The sequence below is a fragment of the Trichosurus vulpecula genome, chromosome 4 (genome assembly GCF_011100635.1).
Source record: "Trichosurus vulpecula isolate mTriVul1 chromosome 4, mTriVul1.pri, whole genome shotgun sequence".
In the NCBI taxonomy this organism is placed as follows: Eukaryota; Metazoa; Chordata; class Mammalia; order Diprotodontia; family Phalangeridae; genus Trichosurus; species Trichosurus vulpecula.
In genome coordinates, this window is record NC_050576.1 from 238,503,012 (window position 1) to 238,513,695 (window position 10,684).

Here is a 10,684-nt window from a genome sequence, read left to right on the forward strand (position 1 = left end):
ATGCAGTAGACAATAAATGTTTCTGAAACTGATTGGGCAAATTATTAGAGAAAGCATTCAAAAACCGATGTGAAAATGTCGTAGACATATAAAGGAGAGGTTTAAAGAAAGAATAAACTCCATTGGCTGGATGATGTGAAGGGAAGTAGTTGTAATAGTAATTAAGATGGGACTTTTTGCTGTTCTCTTAATGATTCTAGCCTTTGTTTGAATGGGACGGATAAAGTGGGATTTTGCCTTGGAGTGTTTCTCAGCATTAAGACAATCTAGAGTCATTGAATTATGTGATACTAGGGATGGGAACTTTCACACTCCCAGGCTGCAGTGAGGTCAGAGCCCTCAGGGCTCTGAAGTGCATATAATTGAGGGTAGCTTCAGGTTTGACTTTTGGGGCACACTCAGGGAGGAGTGTTGAGACTCTGGGCAAGCTGTAACTGCCCCTCAGCTTTGTAACCCCGACCCATTGGTTTTTCTCAGGTGACTACATATTGTGATTTGAATCAGACAAGGTCTGTCTGTTGATGTTTGTAATTTCTGTTTGTATTTGCCTTGAAGTTCAGGGGGCTGATCTTTTCCCCCTGAACTAAGTGAATGACATATGTATGTTTGATTAAACTGAGACTGTTAACCCCTTAACGTTGCTTTCTTTAGTAAAGCAGATCAAAAGAACCTGTGTTAGCGGCCTTCTGTGTGCTGGTTGTTGTTGGTTTTACACAGCCACAGAAGCTGCTAGCAAGATTGTTGTGATAGTAGTGTGAGATTAGACTGGAAATGCTGATTAGAACAAGCTTGAACAGGGCCTTGAAAGACAAGACTGGTTGTTTGTAAATTGACAATCCAAGGCAAATGAAGATCTATTACAAGTTTTTCAATACAGGAGTAGGGAGTTAAGAGCTAAGAATTGGGATAATTAATCTATCTGTACTATTCCCAGTGTGGTGGCATCCAAGGAGAGATGATGGCATTGCAGAATCACAAAATTAGACTTTGTGGAGCTGCAGGGCTCCTCAGAGGCCCACTAGTTCCAACATAGCAAAAGGAATTCCCCCTACAACCCAGCTGATAAGTGTCCACTTAGACTCTGAATGAAGATCTCCAATGATGATGAACCAAATCCCTCCTATGGCAGCCCATTCTGCTCCTGGGCAGCTCCAAACATCAGTTAGGTTTTCCTGATAACAAGCTTAAATCTGCCACATTTCAGTTTCTAGATGCTGTCCCTGGTTTTTCTCTCTGGATTCAAACAGAACAAGGCTTATCTGTCCAGCTCTGCATAACCTTTCAAATATTTAAACACAGCTACCAAGCTATACCCCACCCAAGTCTTCTCTGAGCTAAACATCCCAAGTTCCTTTAAGAGATTTTCCTATAATATGGACTCAAGGCCCTTCACTATGCTGATTTCCTTCCTCTGAATGCTTCAACCAATCACTGTCCTTCCTATACAGAGGTTACCAAAATGGAACATAATACTGTCGATACCATCTGATCAGGGCAAAGTACAGAGGAATGGTAACTCCATAACTCCTGGAAGATATGCTTCTCAGTGTGGCCTAAGATCACATTGGATATCTTCACTTATGTCTCACACTGCTGACTCATAAATTCCCTAGTCCTTATTTCAAAATGTTATCTAATCACACTCTCCCTTTCTGTACATGTGAAATTGATTTTTTGAACCCAAGTGTAAAATGTTACATTTATACTTATTAAATTTCACTTTATGAGATTAGAGATTAGCAACCAAGAATCCAGTACACAGCTGAAAATACATAGCTAGAGCACAGAAAACTGATTGGAGGTGTAGAGTGGGGAGGTGTCCATATAAAAATATTTACTGAAGCCAACTGAGAAGATGGTGTCAGTCACCAAGAGGAAACAATGAAGTGAAACTGACTAAAGAAAGCAATGTGCCTGAAGGAATGCCTACATTTTAGAGGGTTAGAAGAAGAAAAAACAACGAATGAAGAGCCAAGAGAAGAAACAATCAGAGAGGCAGGAGTGTTAGGAATTTATCTCGAAATAAATATACTAAATTAATTTGATTTTGATTCCACCACACAACAGCCCCTCACTCCAAAATACAGTCTCTTCTGAAGGTTCCACATTCTCAGCAGACTCATCTGATTAGTTGGTATTGATGCTATTGAGGGTTGCCTCCTGTGTCTAAGGATGCTAGGCCATGAAGTCCCTTAGTGGGATGGATGGGATCCCCATCATTCTTCCTAGAATTAAAACTCACATCAACACAATGGCAACGGAACAGTGGGAGGCCTTTTGAGAACCTGGCGAAGGAGGTAGATGTCTGTTGTTTGTGTTAATGAGTTGTAAATCACTTCTTATGACTAACAGAATACATTCTAATTCTAGGAATTTACTGCAAGTCATCCACAAATCCAATCAATTGTTTTTTGCCAAGTTCCCTCTCCTCACACCTTACCTCCTCCTGAGAGCTCAATGTATTACCTCTGCCCAACCAAAGTGTAACAACATCACTGGTAGTTATCATCCAATATTCACTTATTAAAACAGAGAAGGGATGGGATAGAGAAGCTACTTTTTCTCCAGGTCCCTTGCCTATTTTGGGGAGCAATAAGTATGTATAATGTATAACACACTAATACCCCATTCAAAAATTTAGGTCTACCTTAGATCAACCATCTCCTCAGAATCACGGAATCTCAGAGTAAGAGCTGGAAGGGACTCACTGGCTTCTAGACCAACCATTTCCTGACCAGGAATCCCTTTTCAATATTCCTAGCACTGGGTAGTCTAGCCGTTGGTAGCCCATTTTATTGACAATTCATAATATTAGGGAAGTTTTTTTATTTGTCAGTTTTTGTTTTTGTCTTTTCTTACATCAAGCTTAGACCTGCTTCTCTGCAGCCTCTCCAGTTTCCTCTGGGGCCAAATAGAACATAATCTAATGGATCACCCATGTGAAGTTCATTAAAAACTTAAAGCTGTCATGCCCACTCCTGCTATTCCCAAAATTTGTTTTCTCTAAACTAAACAATCTGATTTCCTTTAACAAATCTTCATATAGCATGATATCAGGGACTTGCACCATGCTTGCTGCTGGTTGTCCTCATCTGGGCACTTTTCTAAGCTTGCCCAGGATCTTACTCATCAATAGGTCTCTATATTAAAAAATCATATAGACAAGCTCTGTGATTTGATCATAGGCAGTTTCCAGATGAAATAATCACTCTGGAGAAAGATTTCCAATTGTTCTATAATTTCTAGTTTTGCAGAACTGAGTAAGGTACTAAGAAGTTAAGTGACTTGACCAAGGTCGCACAGAGACAGAATTTGAACCCAGATATCTCCCTGACTCTGAGGAGAGAGAGAGGGGCGGCGGGGAGGGGGCGGGGCAGGGGGTGTTGGGAACAAGCAGTCTATAGTGCCAAGCACTGTTCCAAGACCTTCACAAACATTATCCTATTTGATTCTCACTCTGTGGGGTAGATTTTATGATCCCTACTTAACAACTGAGGAAGCTGAGGCAGATATTAAGTGATTTGTCCAGGATCATATCGTTAATAAGTATGACCTTGATCAATCAGTCCATATCTGAGACTAGGTTTGAACTCAGGTCCTCCTAACTGCAGGCCCAGCTCTCAATCCACTCTGTCATATAGGGAAAGAATGAGGGGGGAGAGAGGGAAAAGGAGAGAAAGAAGAAGAGGAAGAAAGAGACAGAGAGAAAAAAATCACTTTCTTTGCCTAAAATGACATACTTAGGCAGTATCGTTACATGAATTCCTGAGTGATATTTAATTAAGCAAACTACAAAGTCATTCAAAAATAACTCAATATTGATTCTTGATGAATTCTTAGGAACAGCCCACTTAAATATCAGGTTAAAAATAAGTGCCATTTACAAGCAAAAGTTAAACTAATCTGAACTTCAAGGAGTAATCAACCTTTGCCCATAAAATGAAATGGCATCCTAGTTATCAAAAAGTTTTTTATCAGTTGATAAAATGTTACCAGTTGAACCAACTCAGATGTAGGATGAGGTTATAAACACAAGTCAAGAAGGAACAGCCAAATTCCAGCCGTGCTCTTCACGTGGTGGAAGTGAGACTTTAATACCAATAAGCTAGAACTTGTGTCAATGGCCTGCAATAATAATAACTTACATTTATTTATAAAATACTTTATAGTTTACCACGTGCCTTAACATACATTATCTCACTTAAAGCCTACAACAAACTTTGACTTCAAAAACAGAATGTGTGTAATCTTGACTTGGACACTAACTAGCCAGGTGACCTTACACATGCTACCACCACCTTTCTGGACCTCATTTTCCCTATCAGTAGAATGAAGGGGATAGGCTGATCAGTGGCTCTCTCTCTCTTTTTTTTTTTTGGTCACAGGATTCCTTTATCCTTTTTATTCTTAAAAATTATTGAAGACTTCCCAAAGAGCTTTTTGTTTATATTAGGTATAACTGTAGTTGTTGAATTATAAATTAAGATATATTAGTATTATTAAAAATAGTTTTGACATCCTGGATTCCCAAAAAGTGTCTCAGGGACACCCCAACGGTCCTTGGATCATACTCTGAAAGCTGCCAGTACTGTACGATCTCTAAGGTATTTCTCAGGTTTAACATTAAATAATCCTAATCTTGAGACACACTTCATGCTAGTCTTTTTTTCTTCTCTTTTGTTTTTTGTTTTTGGGGTTTTTTTTTGGTTCGGTTTCTTCTTTCTCATGATTCATTCCATTGGTCATAATTCTTCTCTACAACTTGACTAGTGTATAAATTGATTCAATGCGAAGTTATACATGGTAGTTATATGAGATTCCATGCCGTCTTGGGGAGGGAGGAGGGAGGGAGGGGAGAAAATCTAGAACCCCAAATTATGTAGAACTGTGTGTTGTAAACTAAAAATAAAAAAAATAATTCTAGTCTATTATGAAATTTCCCTGTTGTTTGTCAAATCAGTAAAAGCCAAATAAGTCAACAGAACTTTTGTGGAGCCCTTTTCCAAGGCATCAGGGTCTTTTAGGCAAAGACCTTGCTCCTTGCTCCAAAGAATTATTCTTATTCATTGAGCTTTCTTCAAAGCTCAGCCTACTTGGAATGGGAAAGATTTGGATTTAATTATTGCTTAAGACACTTGCCAGCTATGTGTCCCTGGAAGGACCACTCACCAGTGAAAGAGGAATAATATTAGCACCTGCATCACCAGGTTGCTTTGTGAAGCAAATGAGACATTGAAGCTAAAGTGCATTTTAAACCTTGAAGCACTATGTAAATGTAAGCTCTGATCTTCATCTCATTCTTTTCATCTTTTTTTGATGGAATTCTGATAGAAACAGTCTTGGGACAAGTCTCTATTCTTCAATCATTCCTTTATAATTAATGTTCTGCTAATTATTGGGCAAATACTGTTCTTCTGTAAATGAACAAATGTATTGAGATGTAAGCTTATCTTCTTCCAGTTACAAATTCCTTGTCCTTTATTGATACTTCTTCGCAGTAGATTTCCCTGCCCCTTGTGGAACTGAACCTTCACATTATAGTCCAATGAGCTTCAGAAAGCCCCCCTCCTGACTTCTTTAAAGTAAATCATCCTCCCATTGTGTTCCAAGCCTTTCCACCACTACCATCTGCCTCCTCTTCTTCCATTGGTTAAGTGAGTCCATTTTGCACCTCATCTTTTCCAATTTTTTCCTATAAGGACAAGGATCATATCTTCATAATAAATCTCCTGAGGCCATAAAATATCCTAAAATCCAACTTCTTTTGGAAATCTGATTGAGAACAAGAGGGTTGATTGAGGATGTTGGCCCCACCTAAACATTTCTGTCAATGATTACACCCGATGCTCTTCACATGCAATCTTTGAGGCAAATGCAAAATGAAAGAAATACCAGGCATATTGTCCCAGGAAAACATGTGTTAAACAACAAGATATATGTAATTTCCCTTTGTGCCCTTTCCTCCTAACCATTTTTTGTATATCTCTCCTCTTTCTATTCATCCTCCTCATTTACTTTCAACTCACTCTTTTTTCCCCCATGAACTCTCATTCTCAATTTCTGTTATACATTCATCCCTCCCAACCTGTTTTCTTCTGTTTTTAACTTACTCAAATATTTCACAAAATTTTTCACATACCCTAGGGTACTAGGTCTCTCCTAGAATCCCTGTAATATCCCTTGGTGACCCTCAGCTTGGTACCACCATCCTCTAGTTTGCCTGGGCTTCCCTAAATGCAGTTTTCTTTTTCCTTACTAATATCAGGACATCAGTGGTGGCTTGTCATTTTTTTTCCTGCGGAAAAAAGGCTTCTTTAGGACTGACTGTTCTTCTGAGTCTCATCATTATCTCAGGGCCTAGGTTTCACTGAAAGCCTAGTGGCACAACAGTGTAGTAATATGATGGTTCTGATTTCTCTCTTTTGCAGAAGCAGGACTTTTGGCCTTTGCTTGTGTGTGTGTGTGTGTGTGTGTGTGTGTGTGTGTGTGTGTGTGTGTGTATGTGTATGTGTGTGTGCAAGTGTGCGGGTGCTTGGTGGGTCTGTCTACAGTCTCATATTTCATAACATAATAACCACCTACATCTTCTATGTGTAAGACCACGCGAACAGTAGGTGTCAATAACTTTTGTTGGCCTGGCAGTAAAAAAAGACAAAAAAAAAGTTTATAAGTCTAGCAGAGAATGAATTCTTTAAATGCAGGGGATGCTTTGTTTTTAAATTCATATCTCCAGTGTCTGGCACAGAGCCTTACATAGCAATTGTTTAACAAAAGTTCTGGAAATGAGGAGCTGCCTCATGGCAAGAAGGGAAAACCTTGGTCTATGTTTCATCTTCATTTTCCAGTGTTTGCCCACTACTGTGCTTTTAACTTCACTCCTTTCTTATTTCTCCATAACATCTCAACTACTCTGTAAGTGAAACCACTTTTCCTTTTGGCTGCCCCAAATTTCGCCATGGTAAAATATAACATGCAGCCCTAAAACCTAGGCATTTCTCCACTATCCATTCAATTACTCTTCCTAGAATTAAACATTACATATGTACCAAAGTTCTATAACTATTGATAGTGTAGGTCCTTTGACCTTTGATACAGCCATTCTTATCAAAATAGGGGAAAATTCAGAAGGCATTATCAAGGACATAGGTGCCATTCACAGTTATCACACAAACTTTTCATTTTCTATCCCCTTGGTATATTCTGCGCCTAAGACTTCAGGCTTCTTAGCACTCTAGTCCAGATGCAAACAGAGATACATAGAGAATGTCACCCTAAGAGCTGGATTCCTTATTGCTGCACAAGTCTGCCACAATTAATTCTTGCCTACCTCTCTTGGACTCTCTCTCACTAAAACACTAGGGTTTATAGTTCTAGCAAACAAGTACTTCTGGTATCTTGGGAGCAATCTCCCTCTACATTTGTTCATCTTTTGCTTATATGAAGCATAATCATAAAGTGGCAAAAGTGATTTGTTTAACTGAGAAATGGTTGCACAAATTGCAATATCTGACTGCTATGAAATAGTATTGCTTTGTAAGAAACAAGGAATATGAAGAATTCAAAGAGATACAGAGTGAGTGGAGGTAGAGTGAAGAAGGAAGCAGCAAAAGCAATCAACAAATCTTTACTAAGTGCTTACTACATATCAGGAAGTTCTGAGGATTCAAAGAAAAGGCAAAAGAGGGGTGGGTAACCTGCAGCCTCAAGGCCACATGTGGACCTCTAGGTCCTCAAGTGTGGCCCTTTGATCGAATCTGTGTGGGACAGCAACTTCACCCAAAATTAAAAATTCAGAGGCTTCTCAAGTAGAAAGTAGAAATTAATTTTATTACCATTCTGTGGGAAAGAGCAGTCTCTGAACCGATAGACAATTGGTAGGGACAGGCAACGCCCAGAAAGCAGAACTTAGTTAAATACCCTAGCACAAACAACCCCCACCCACCACTGACGTTACTCTCATTGGTGGAGTTCAGGCTTATAGTCTAAATGCAGAAATCTAACCCAGGTACAATTTAGCCAATGCCAACTCTTAAAAATACTTTTATCCTTATTTGGCGAGGCTCGTGCTGGGGGGGAAGGGGTTCAGGCTGCTCTAAGTTTCAGATTCCTACAGGTAGTAACTTGAAACTTAGGGCTAGCTGACAATCAGAAGCCTTGAGCCACGCTGAAAAGTCCCCACCCCCATTCATCCCACTCAACTCACAGAAAGGCCGAGATCCAGATTCCATGAGAGGGCTTCACCATCCCACTCAAATCCAAACTTTTTGTTCTTTGACTGAATTCTTGGATTGAATCCAAATATTTATTTTGTGAAGTTTAGATTCAGTCAAAGGGCTGCACTTGAGGACCTAGAGGACCACATGTGACCTCAAGGCTGAGGGTTCTCTAGCCCTGGGCAAAAATAACCCCTGGCATTAAGGAGCTTCTATTCTGATACAGAATATAATAAATAAAAAAAAAATCAGATATAGGAAAAAACAGAAAACAATCAACACAATAACCATAACTATGTAAACGAAGACAACTTTCAATGGAGTCAAAAGTCAGATCAAAAAGCACAGGAAAATATCAATCCTAATTTGTTAATGCATTACTTTGTTTTTCTTTTGATGAAATAGTATACTATAAAACCTTAAGGCTTAATGTTCAATTAGTCACAACCACTTTTTAATGCTGTTTTCTTTAGCTGTTTCAGGAGGACACATTTTGTGCATTGTTTAAATTGGTGTGGTCAAAACAAAGTTTATCAACTAAAAATAAAGACATGTCAAATCAGGCTCTTTTGTTCATAGCTACATGGTACAGAGTGAAAATGTCTAACTGTGTGCTTATAGTAGATTTTTTTTTAGAACATTTCGGGATGAATTCAATTTAGGGAACATTTGTTAAACACCTACTTTAGACAAAGCACTGTGCTGTGTGACATGGAGATAAGAAAAAAAAATGTTCTTGCCTTCAAGAAGCTTACATTCTATTCAAAGGTAAAATTCCAATGTACTAAAATGATATTTTCACTAGTGTTCAGGAATGGTGGCTTGATTCTAGTAAGTCTCTTAGATAAGGGAAAAAAGTCTTAATTCTCGGGGGTTTTTTGGAGGGGAGGGATGAGGGTATATGATACATGGGATACAGTCTGGGTAGGAGCTTCCATATGAAAATATACATACTAATTTTTCATTTTTGTTTTGTTTTTGTTTTTTGTTTGTTTTTGCGGGGGGTGGGGCAGGAAGGCAGGGCAATTGGGGTCAAGTGACTTGCCCAAGGTCACACAGCTAGTAAGTGTGTCAAGTGTCTGAGGCCAGATTTGAACTCAGGTCCTCCTGACTCCAGGGCTGGTGCTCTCCTCACTGCACCACCTAGCTGCCCCCATACTAATTTTAAAACAGCAAATATAGCATAAAAACTTATAAGTACATGGAACAAAAGAACCAGAAACCCCTATTAAAAGTTGCGAGGACTTCATATCTTCATGTTTTCTCTACTCACAATGTTAAATTGTTATATCTTAGATTGGAGGAAGCCAGAAGTTCCTACAGACTGTGATTTCACAAATTTTAGATCCAGTGGATTAAAAAAAAAAAAACAAAAAACAAAACCCACCAACATCAAATAAAGGCATAGCTAAGTCTATGTTATTTCTATAGACCAATTAACTCCACACAACCATACTACCGTCAACTTTTTCCCATCTTGTGAAAATTCAGCACATATGCCAAATATGGCAAGTCATTTCTTTGGATTTGCTGTGGCTTATAATCCATCAAATTATTAATGAATCGCAAATCTTCCTGATATTTTCTATGTAACACTTTCATACTTCCATCTAGCTGTGGATTCATTGATGTGTGTGCTCTTTATCATGTAGTTCACTATCTCAAATCTAGATGCCTTCTTATATTATTCTTGTCAGTGTCATTATACACATTCTTTGTAAATGATCTGCCCAATGCTCTGAAGGCATACTTGTGTTTTTTTTCTTCCTTCTTTCTTTTCTTCTTCCTTCTTTCCTTTCTTTTCTTCATTCATTTTTTTCTTTCCTTCTGCCCCTACTTCTTTCTTTCTTTCTCTTTTCCTTCTTTCTTTGATGAGTTTTTACCTCATTTGAATCCCATTTACACACATCACCCCGAAGATGTCATTAGTCCTCTTCGAAAATGAAGAAAGAATAACACAACAACCACCTTTCGTGGATACCAGTGAAGTATTCAGGTTGTCCATCTATCAAACATCATTCCTATTACATGACCAGTCAAATCCATTTCCTGTTTTGTAAACATTCTTTTTGATATCTTTTATGTTACTTCCTGGACCCACAATATTTTTGGTGTATTATAGTCAACATATATTTTCCACTTTGGATCACTTTCAATTTTATTTCTTCCAAAATTGTGGTGTTTCATGATCCCCAGCCACATAATGGCACATGAAAGATGTTATTAATGTTTAAAAGATGGGCTTGGGCTATGATGAGCAACCAAAAATACATGGTTTAATTTTATATAGTTTACCACCCCCCCACAGGTTATTTTAGTAAAGAACTATAAAGTAATGAATGAATTAGTTAAATCTCCATTTGCATAGGAATTACCTAGTTTAGGTCTGAGTCTAGATGTCATCAAAATAACTAGTTAATATAGTACTTCAATCACTTTTGTTCGGACATCATGCCAGTTCTTTTGATCAA